Source organism: Chiloscyllium plagiosum, chromosome 2 (assembly GCF_004010195.1).
Source record: "Chiloscyllium plagiosum isolate BGI_BamShark_2017 chromosome 2, ASM401019v2, whole genome shotgun sequence".
Taxonomy (NCBI): Eukaryota; Metazoa; Chordata; class Chondrichthyes; order Orectolobiformes; family Hemiscylliidae; genus Chiloscyllium; species Chiloscyllium plagiosum.
In genome coordinates, this window is record NC_057711.1 from 3,125,645 (window position 1) to 3,137,916 (window position 12,272).

Genomic DNA, 12,272 nt, shown 5'->3' on the forward strand with positions numbered 1-12,272 from the left:
CCCATATACTTTCCTCCCCCCCATTACTGACCCTATGCCCCCATTCAATCCCCCTCCCACAGCCATGTGTACACTCTACCCCTGTCTCTGACTTGTAAGGAACATTCTGTAATATTCTCTGTGATAATTATCTGTGACAAATCATGCAGTTTATGTGAGCTCAGCCCCACTGAACTCGAGCTGAATAGCTTATGCTAGTGACACTTTGTGAGTCGAGCAGTGACTCTGTGAATCCATGAAGAGCAGTGAACAGTTACAGAGGACCCCGAAGTAATGGAGAACTCAGTTGTTATGCTGTTGGACTCAATCTTATCTTAGCCATGTTCAGAAGATCAAAGGGATCTGTGCGTGATTGGGAATTGGGTTTGATAGTGACAGGTGGAATTCAGCATAAGAGGATCACAGTGGTCATGTCCCTGTGATTACCATGGAAGGCTGTGGAAGGACAGAGGGTAATGGCTGGGGTGGAGCAGGATATTGATGGCAGACTACAGATCGTTGAAGCTTAAAAATGAAACAATTGAGATCGAGACTTAATCTCATGTAACATAGAGTATAAAAACCAAGTGGTAATTCTGTTGATATCAAAGTTCATTCAGAATACTGGGGTGCTGTGATGAATTTCACAAGTGGGAAGCATCTCGAGTCATTGGATAGAAGACAGTGTCACTGACTGCAGAACATGTCCGAGACAGGGGAACACAAACATGAAGGACTCTGGAGCATCAGTGAGCTGGCAATATCCTGATGTTTGAGAGATATTATAACAGGGTGGAGGTGGGGTTGGTGATATTGTTGGCAGTTCATTGGGACCATGGTTTTGTAGAAATGAAATGGTGTTTCTGAGGAGGACAGTGACCTGCTGAAGGTCATAAGCACACTCTGAATTAATTTTCTATGCTGTGGAGTATAAAGTGGGGAAATGTAAGGTTCTGCACTTTGGCAGTAAGATTAGAGGAGATGAATATTATTTAGGTGGAGAAAGACTGCAGAAAGCAACAGCACGGAGGGATTTGGGGGATCCTTCTGCATAAATCACAAGAAGCTATCATCTAAAGAGAGAAGGCCTACGGAAAAGGCAAATGTCCCCTTATCTAAGGAAAGGTATACTGGTATTGGAAGCAACCTAGAGGAGGTTCACTTGGCTGATAGCAGGGATGGAGGGACCCTCTTATGAGGAGAGATTGAGTAGATTGGATTTGTATTCATGTGAATGTAGAAGAATGACAGGTGATCTCATTTAAAATATAGCACTCTTGGTGGACTTGACAGGATAGATATTGACAGTTTGTTTCTCCTTATGGGAGACCCTACGACCAGAGGGCATCATCTTAGAATAAGGGCCCATTTAAGACAGAGATGAGGAGGAGTTTCTTCTCCCAGAAGGGAGTGAATCTATGGAATTCTTTCCCACAGAGGGCTGTTGGGGCTGGGTCATTTAGTATATTGAAGGCTTAGAGAGATTTTTAATGGGTAAGGGAATCAAGAGTAATGGGGAAAAGGCGGGAAAGTGCTGTTAAGGATTATCATAGCAGCCATAATCTCATTGAATAGTGAAACAGATACAATGGGCTGGATGGCCAGTTTATGCTCCAATATCTTATGGTGAATGGGTGTAGTTAAGAATGAGATGTGGTCAATGGGTTATCAAGTACACGGAAATGGGCTTAATTTATTTGGATATAGGGCATGAATAAATGGAGAAGGTTTTGGTTTTTTACAGTTATGTAGCAGAGAAAAGGGTGTTTGAAAAGATTAATACTCAGGATATAAATTACAGGAGTGAAGGCGTGCTTTTGCAATTCCACAGCGCAGCATATGCTTGATTGATTCCTGTTTAAATCACCTCTGTGGGTGGTGAAGCTATTGATGTGATATGACTGTACATTACTGATGTATGAACCATAAAAGGATTCAGATGGAATAAAGTGATAGAAGAGCGTATATCCCTTTACCTCATTGCTCCCTGCTGTGTTATCGTCATTATTATGTAGATCCTGTCGACCATCACTGTAAAGAAGGATTTCAACTGATAATCATGAATTGTGATGACATCATGTACTGACAACTACAGAATTTTGAGTTCAAGGACTTGCTTTGTGCAAATATACTCCTCTTGTAAGTGTGGAGTCTTTTCAATAGTGCTGACGCTATCCTGGGAGTGTTTGATGGGGACAGTGTAGAGGAAGCTTTACTCTGTATCTAACCCCATACTGTCCCTGTCCTGGGTGCGTTTGATGGGGACAGTGTAGAGGAAGCTTTCCTCTGTATCTAACCCCGTGCTGTCCCTGTCCTGGGACACGACGGTTGGAGAAAGAGAGCCTCATCTTCCGCCTAGGAACCCTCCAACCACAAGGGATGAACTCGGATTTCACCAGTTTCCTCATTTCCCCTCCCCCCACCTTGTCTCAGTCAAATCCCTCGAACTCAGCACCTTAATGTTTGCCATTCCTAACCTCTTAAAGTACTTCATAGATGAGATCGGCCATGATTCTATTAAAAATCGGAGCAGGTTCGAGGAGCCGAATTCCAGACTCATGCTCCTATTTCTTGCGTTCATTTGTTCTTTATAGCTCAGAGGGAAACATGTTAACGAATGGTCCTGGCAGACAATGAAGATCCAGACACAGAAATCCCATTTCTCGGCTATAAGCCCATCGTCCTGAAGGTTTCAGCAATGCATGGGATTATTGAAATACCACACAAGTAATATGAATGCTTATGATTCAAACATTCATCCTAGTAATGAGAATGTGTGAGACTTTACGTTCTTCTGGGTGAATGGTAGCCGACTGTAAAATGAACCTGTGCAGGAACTGCAAAGAGGAGGGTATCAGAGTAAGGAGCACAAGCAGTCCAAGAGCTGCAAATGTTGTTAGCAAGAGGGCCACCTGCACAAGAACGGATGGGGGCAGAGGGGGGGGGGGGGGGGGGGGGGGGGGGGGGGGGGGGGGGGGGTGTTGGTGATAGAAGTGTTCAAAATTAATAAGGAAGAAGTCTTGTACAGATTGTTGCCACTTAAAGTTGATAATATATTGGGACCCGATAAGGTACGCCCAAAGATTTTGAAGGAACAGATGGTAAAAATTGTGGAGGCACTGACCATAATCTTTCATTTTGCTTGGACTCAGGACAGGTACTGGAAGACTGGAGAATTCCAAACGTTACAGCCTTGTTCAAGAAAGGCTGTAAGGATAATCCCAGCAAGGACAGAGCTATTAGTTTAACTATTCAAGAAATAACTGTTCAGTATTAGTATTCACATGGAAAAAGATGTGTTGATCAAGATGACATAGCATGGATTTCTAAAGGGGAAATCGTGTTTAACTAACTTCCTGGAATTCTTTGAAGAGGTAACAGAAAGGGTCAATGAGGATAACGCAAGTAATGTGGTATAGATGGATTTCTAGAGGGTGTTTGATATAATCGCATGACTTCCTTGTGAGGAAAGGAATAGGTCGTGGTATAAAAGGAGACAGTAGCAGTGAGGATACAAATTTGTCCAAGTGACAGGAAACAGAGAGTAAAGGTCATTGGATATTATTCAGGCTGGAGGAGGATTTAGTGCAGAATTCCCCAGGAGTTTGTATTGGGACCCTTGTTTTTCCTAAAATACATTCATGATCTGGATCTTCATATGCAGGGAACAATTTCAAACTTGCAGATGATGCAAAATTAGGAGAATTGTTATCATGTGGGGAGACTAGAATTATAAAAGGACACTGACAAGTTGGTGGAGTGGATGGACAGGTGGCAGATGAGGTTCAATGTAGTGCAGTGCGAGGAGATGCACTTAGTTTGGAAGAACATTGAAAGACTATAAAACAGGGGGTTACAATGCTAAAGGGAATGCAAGAGCAGAGGGAGCTGGTTGTATATGTACTCAGGTCTTTGAAGGTGCTAAGACAGATGGAGAGAGCAGTTGATAAAGCATATAGTGTCCTCAGTTTTATTAATAGGGACAGCAAGAAGGTGATGTTGAATTTGTACAAGCCAGTTGTTAGATTGCAGCTGGAATATTGTGTACAGTTGTGGGCACCACAGTGTACTGCAGAAGATGTAAATGCATCAGAGAGAGTGCAGAAGCGATTTAGAAAAATGGTTCCAGGTTTGAAAAACATCACTGATGAGAATAGATTGAAGAAACTGGGATTGTTCTCTCTGAAAAGAAGGATGCCAAGAGGGGATCTGATAGAGGTTTTCAAAATCATGAGGGGGCTGAATAGAATAGATAGAGAGAAGCTATTCATACTTGTAAAAGTAAAAAAGAAAGGGCATGGATTTAAAGTATGTCCAAAAGAAGCAAGAATAATTTGAGGGGAGAAAAGGCAAGGATGGTGTGAGAAAAAGCTTTTCCACACTGCGAATGATTAGGGTCTGGAATGTGCTGCCTGGAAATGTGGCGGAGGCTGGTTCAGTTAAGGTATCCAAGAACGCATTGAATGATAATTTGGATAGAGATGGTGCGCAAGGTTATGGTGAAAGGACAGGAGATTGATACAAGGGAATAGAACTGGTGCAGATATGCTGGTTAGAATGGCCTCCTTTTGTCTCATAACAATTCTGTGATTCAGAATACGACAGAGCAAAATTGGTGTTTACACTAACCCCAAGGCCGTACCTGCCTTGATGGTGTCTGATAATAATGAAACTTAGAAAATAATAATTCAGTTAGGTACTGTCAACATGGTTTTGTGAAAGGGAAATGGTACTGCACAAATCTTTGAGGAATTAACAAGCATTGTGGATAATGAGGCACGGAAGTTTCCACAAAGTGTCACAGGAGAAGCTTGAAAACAGAATTAAGAGCCTGTTGTGGAGGTGGTAACATGTTAGCTAGTTGGAAGATTGACTAGTTAACAGGAAACAGAGTAGGCATGAATGGGTCCTTTTTTGAGTTATAGAGTCATATTGCATAGAAACAGACCCTTTAGTCAACTGATTCATTCTGACATGTCCCACTTTCCTGTGTTTGACCTATATCGTTCCCAACCATTCCTATTCATATACTTATCCAAATGCCTTTTACATGATGTAACTGTACCTGCATTCACCACTTCCTCTGGCAGATCATTCCCAGATAAATCACTCTTTGTGTAAAAAATAAATTGCCCCTCGTGTCCTTTTTAAATCTTTTTCCTTGCACCGTAAAATTATGCCCCTGTTTTTGAGCTCCTCCACCCTACAGAAAAGGTGCATGCCCCTCGTGATTTTGTAAACCCCCTATAAGGTCGCACCTCAGTCTCCTGTGCTCCAGTGAAAAAAGTCCTAGCCTATCCAGCCTATGTATATAACTCAAACCTTACATTCCAGCCAACATCCAGATAAATATTTTCTGAACCCTCCCCAGTTTAATAATATCCTTCCTATAGCAGGCAACCAAAACTGTACACAGTATTCCAGAAGAGGTCTCACCAACGTCCTGAACAACCTCAACATAAGAGATTGCTGCGCCTTTGGCAATAATCTTTTTGTGCTCACAGTCCACTGGAGTAGTGCCAGATGAATGGAGGGTGGCAAATGTTATTCCCTTGTTCAAGAAAGGGAATATGGATAATCCTTGGAATTACAGACCAGTAAATCTTACGTCTGTGGTGGGCAAAGTATTGGAGAGGATTCTGAGAGACAGGATTTAAAATTACTTCGAAAACCATAGATTGATTAGAGATAGTCAGTCAGCCTGGCTTTGTGAGGGGCAGGTCATGCCTCACAAACCTTACTGAATATTTGAACTGAATTATTGAACTTTACTGAACAACCTCCTATACTGAAAGATCTGAGCAATGAAGGCAGGCATGTTAAATGACACCTTAACCACCCTGTCTACATGTCTCACAAACTTCAAAGAATTATGTACCTGAATCTATCTGTTCTACAACACTGCCCAGGGCCCTGCCATTAATTGGATTAATCTTGCCCTTGCTTGCTTGCTTGTTTGTTACCTCACATTTATCCAAATTAAATGCCATCTGCTACTCTGTTGACCCAATTGATTAAGATGTCTTTGTCTTCTTAGATAACCTTCTTCACTGTCCACTATACCACCAGTTTTGCAAGATGTAACCAGTAGAGTGCACAGTGCTTAGTGCTGGATCATCCCAACCAAGCTATTTTGATGATTCAGGTGAATGGACCAAAAGCACAACAGCTAAATTTGCTGACAATGCAAAGAAAAATTGAAGAGTAAGTTGTGAAGAGGACAGAAGAAATCTGCAAAGAAGTAGAGATAGATTCAGTGAGTGGGGAAAATTGGGCAAATGGAAAATTAAGTGCAAAAATGTGAAATTTTCCTCTTTAGCAGGAAGAAAAGAAAAACAGTTTACCTTTTAAATGGAGGCAGGTTGTAGAACTACACATTACAGATGGATCTGGGTGTGCTGGATATGAATCACAAGGTGAACATAGAACAGTACAGCGCAGCACAGGCCCTTCAGCCTTCAATGTTGTGCCAGCCTTTTCTAAGGTCAGACTACTCTAAGATCAGACAACCTGCATACCCTTCATTGTAATATCTTCTATGTGCTTATCTAAGAGTTGCTTAAAAGTCTCTAATGTATCTGACTGTACTACCACTGCTGGCAGTGCATTCCACTCACCCAGCAGTCTCTGCATATTAACCTACCTCTGACGTCTTCCCAAACCTTCCTCTAATTACCTTAAAATTATGCCCCCTTGTGATAGACGTTTCCGCCCTGGGAAAAAGTCTCTGGCTACCCACTCTATCTATGCCTCTCAACATCTTATACACATTTATTCCTGATGAAGGGCTTTTGCCTGAAACGTCGATTTTACTGCTCCTCGGATGCTGCCTGAACTGCTGTGCTCTTCCAGCACCACTAATCCAGAATCTTGTACACCTCTATCAAGTCATGTCTCATCCTTCTTCACTCCAGTGTGAAAAACCCTAGCTTTGTCAACCTTTCTTCATAGACATGCCCTCCAGTCCAGGCAGCATCCTGGTAAATTCCTCTGCATCCTCTCTAAAGCGTCCACATCTTTCCTATAATGAGGTGATCAGAACTGAACACAATATTCCAACTGTGGTCGAACCAGGGCTCTGTAGAGCTGCAGCATAACCTTACAGCTCTTAAACTCATTCCCCTGTTAATGAAAGCCAACACACAATATGCCTTCTTAGCAAGCCTATCAACTTGGTGGCAACTTTGAGGGATCTAAGGACATGGACCCCAAGATCCCTTTGTTGCTCCACACTGCCAAGAATCCTGCCTTTAACCCTGTATTCTGCATTCAAATTCACCTTCCAAAATTAATCACTTCACGCTTTTCCAGGTTGAACTCCATCTGCCACTTCTCAGCCCAGCCTTGCATCCTGTCAGTGTCCTGTTGCAACCTACAACAGTCCTCCACACTATCCACAACTCCACCAACCCTCATGTCATCAGCAAACTTACAAATCCACCCTTCCATTTCTGCATCCAAGTAATTTATAAAAATCACAAAGAGCAGGGGTCCCAGAACCGATCCCTGCGGAACACCACTGGTCACCGAGCTCCAGGCTGAATACTTGCCATCTACCACGACCCTCTGTCTTCTATGGGCAAGCCAATTCTGTGTCTAGACAGTCAGGTTTCCCTTTATCACATGCCTGCTTAGGTTTTGAATGAGCCTACCATGGGGAACCTTATCAAACACCTTGATAAAATCCATATACACCATACCCTCTTCTTAATCTTCATCAATGTGTTTTGTCACATCCTCAAATAATTCAGTAAGGTTTGTGAGGCATGACCTGCGCCTCATAAAGCCATGCTGACTATCTCTAATCAATCTATGGTTTTCCAAGTAATTTTAAATCCTGTCTCTCAGAATCCTGCTCCAATACTTTGCCCACCACAGACGTAAGACTTACTGGTCTGTAATTCCAAGGATTATCCCTATTCCCTTTCTTGAACAAGGGAATAACATTTGCCACCCTCCATTCATCTGGCACTACTCCAGTGGACTGTGAGCACAAAAAGATCATCGCCAAAGGTGCAGCAATCTCTTCCTTCATTTCCTGTCGTACCCTAGGGTATATCCCATATGGCCCAGGGGATTTGTCTACCCTTTTGCTTTTCAAAATTTTCAGCACATCCTCCTTCCTAACATCAAACTGTTCTAGCATATTAGTCTGTTTCACGCTGTCCTCAGAAATGTCAAGGTCCCTCTCCGTAGTGAATACTGAGGTAAAGTATTCATTAAAGACCTCCCCTCCTTCGTCTGACTCCAGGCGCAATTTCCCTCCACTATCCTTCATTGGCCGTACCCTCACTCTGGCCATCCTCTTGTTCCTCACATAAGTGTAGAACACTTTGGGGTTTTCCTTAATCCTATCAGCTAAAGCTTTTTCATTCCCCCTTTTTTCTCTCCTAAATCCATTCCTCAGTTCCTTCCCGATTACCTTATAAGATACCCAGACACAGAATTAGGAAGGCAACTAAATGTTGTAATTTGCAGTTTGAGATGTTTGCAGCTGAGACCACATCTGGAATATTGTGGGCGGCATTATTTTCCATGTAATTAATTTATTTCTACATGGTATTTGGGCATCATTGATTTGGTCAGCAATTATTGCCCATCCCTCATTGCCCTAGAAAAGGTGCCTTCTTGAAATGAGCTGCCTTCTTAGTCTTCTCTGAAATACTGCAGCCCATTTAGTGTTGGGACACCCACAGTGGTGTTAGGGAGGAAATTCCAGGATTTTGACTCAGCGACAGTGAAGGAACAGTGATATATTTCCAGCTCCGGAAAGTAAGTGGCTTGGAGCCTTGTCCTTCTAGATGGCTTGATTTAATTTGATTTATTGTAGTCACGTGTACCTAAGTACAGTGAAAAGCTTTGTTTGTGAACAGTATAGGCAGATCATAGTATGCAAGGACATACAGATTATAGGGTGCTTCGACAGAGTGAGACATGAAGTGCACAAACCAGGCAGCATCAGAAGGTGGAGAAGTCGACATTTTGGGTGTAACCGCAAAGCAGGATCCACATTAACAAGATTAACATTATTTAAAGTTAGGGAGTTCATTCATCATGATAAATCTTGAATTCATCTTCAGGATAGCATGGTGGCTCAGTGGTTAGCACTGCTGCTTCACAGTGCCAGGGACCTGCGTTCAATTCTAGCCTCGGTGACTGACTGTGCAGAGTTTGCACATTCTCCCCATGTCTGTGTGGGTTTCTACCAAGTTCTCTGGTTTCCGGCCACAGTACAAAGATGTGTGGGTTGGTTGGATTGGCCATGTTAAATTTCCCATAGTGTCCGGGGATGTGCAGGTTAGGTGGATTAGCCATAGGAAATGCAGGGAGAGGATAGTGGGATGCGATGCTCTTTGGAAAGGCAGTGTGGACTTGATGTGCTGAATGGTCGAGGTTGTAGATTTGGTTGGTGTTCGAAAGAGGCTAGGCTGTGCAGAATTCTCTCCAGCTTTAAATTTCTAATTTCACTTGTGTAGCTGTTGATTGTCTCAAGTAGCTCTGGTGTGTCTTAACTATCATTAATATGTTAATTAAACCAGGAACATTTTCTCATGGTGTGAACAGTACCCATCTGTGGTTTACTGAACATGTAAGTGAGATCATCAGGGTGAACATCAGCTTCAATATGTAATTCCAACAGTTCAAAACCTGTGAAAGAGAGAAAAAGACTGAGAGTGAGAGAAAATGGTATGAGATAGAAAACAGAGAGAAAGAGTTACAGAAGAGGGGGAGGTTGAAATCGAGGAAAGGAAATGTTACAGAAATTGATAGAGAGAGAGAAAGATGGAGAAGGAGTGTGAAATAAGATTTGGGGAGAGGGAGTGAAAGGATGGATGCCAAGAGGATGCTTTCTCATGTGGGGGCATCTAGAATGAGAGAGGTGAATTAAATTGAATTGAATTTATTGTCACGTGTACCGAGGCACAGTGAAAAGCTTTGTTCTGTGAGCAATACAGGCAGAGTTAAATAACATAGATAGGTTCATAATAGGTAAACAGAGGCAAAAACAAAAACACAAGTACAAGTGAATGCTAAGAGTTTGAGAGTCCATTCAGTATTCTACCAACAGTAGGGTAGAAACTGTTTCGAAACTGGCTAGTGCGTGCTCAGGCTTCTGTACCTTCTCCCTGATGGTAGAGGTTGTAAAAAAACATTGCCAGGGTGGGATGGATCTTTGAGATTGCTGGTGGCCTTTCCTCGATGGCGGGCCTGGTAGATGGATTCTACAGACAGGAGGTTGGCCTTTGTGATTGTCCACACCAAGTTCACCACTCTGTAACCGTCTCTGATCTACCAGTTGCCATACCAGGTAGTGATACATCCAAACAGAATGCTCTGGATTGCGCACCTATAAAAGTTGACAAGGGTATTTGGCACCATGCCAACTTTTCTCAGTTGTCCGAGGAAGAAGAGACGTTGTTGGGCCTTTGTAACCAGTGCGTCCACATGAAGAGTCCAAAAAAGCTTATGGATGACCACTCCCAGGAGCTTGTCACTCTCCACTTGTTCTGCCTCTGTGCTGTTAATGTGTAGGGGGGGCATGAGCAGCATTCAGGGATCTCGTTTTCCTGATAGAGATGAGGAGGAATTTCTTTTGTCAAAGGGTAGTGACTCACTGAGTCATACAGTACAGAGAAGGCCTTTTGGCCCATTGAATCTGTACTGACAAAAGGAAATTTTTAAAATTCTGAGCCCCAAAGGCTGAGGCATTGAATATATTCACAGTTAAGTTTGGATATCTTGTATATCAAAAATCAAACATTATGGGGACAGACAGGAAAAAAAGAGTCAAGACCGCAACCAGATTAGCTATGATTTTATTGATTGGCAGAACAGACTCGAGGGGCTGAATAGCCTCCACCTGCTTCTATTTCTTTTTGAGGTACAGAAGACAAATTGAGTGAGAGATGGGGAGAGAGGGAGACAAACTACTGTGGGCACAGGTCAATCGAATTATCATGTCCCAGTGGGCATGAGCCAAGTGCACGTGCAGTAATCTCCTGGGCAAATCAATAGCTTGGGTATTTCCAGGAAGAACCGACACATTCAGACTAAACACTCCAGAATGCTCAAAACCAGATGCTCTTATCCAAGAATTGCAATGCGAAACCAGAGACAATCATGGCATGTGATTGCTCTTTTTTGTTGAATCCTTACAGTGCAGAAGCAGGCTATTCGGCCCATTGACTCCATACCAACCTTCTGAAGAGCATCTCACACAGACCCATGCCCCTACCCTATCCATGCATTTTCCTATGGCTAATCCACCTGGCCTGCACATTCCTAGACACCATGGACAATTTCCCGTGGCCAATCCACCTAACCTGCACTTTGGACTGTGGGAGGAAACTGGGACACCCAGAGGAAACCCATGCAGACACGGGGAGAATGTGCAAACTCCTCACAGACCATCACCCAAGGGTGGAATTGAACTCAGGTCCCTAGTGCTGTGAGACAGCAGTACTAACCACTGTGCCATCCCATTGGTGCTGTCTGCAAATGCACACAAGTGCCAGGCAATTACCATTTCCAACTAGTAGGAATCTAACCATCTCCCATTGAGATTCAATGTCATTACCATCACTGAATCCTGCAGTATCAACATCCTGGGGGTTACCATGTGGGTTTAGAACCAGGGGTCATAGTCTCAGCAGACAAGGGTAGGCCATTTAGGACTGAGATGAGTAAACATATCTTCACTCAAAGAGTCATGACCCAGTGGAATTCTCTATGACAGAAGGGTGTGGAGGCCAAGTCACTGAATATATATAGGCAATGTTGGCAGAAGGTTGGCAAATGGAGCATGATATGGGAAAATGTGAAGTTCATTTTGGAAGAGAGAACGGTATTAGTTAAATGAAGAAAAACTACAGAAAGCTACAACACAGCAGAGAGCGGCGCGAGCTGGGCGGAAGTGAAGTTGGAGCGCAGAGCTAGTCGGGAAGGTAAGTGATTGATATTTAAGAACTTACCTCGACGCCAACGGTCTTTTCACAGCAGAGAGTGGCACGAGCTGGGCGGAAGTGAAGTTGGAGCGCAGAGCTAGTCGGGAAGGTAAGTGATTGATATTTGAGTGGGTGTGTTCTACGGTGCCATGTGACAGTGAGGCAAGGAATAGGGAAAGAGTGCAGTTGAACACTTGACTGCAAGGATGGTGTAGGAGGGAGGGCTTCAGGTATTTGGACAATTGGACTGCATTCTGGGGAAGGTAGGACCTGTACAAGCAGGACGGGTTGCACCTGAACCAGAAGGGCACCAATATCCTGGGGGGTAGGTTTGCTAGCACTCTTCGG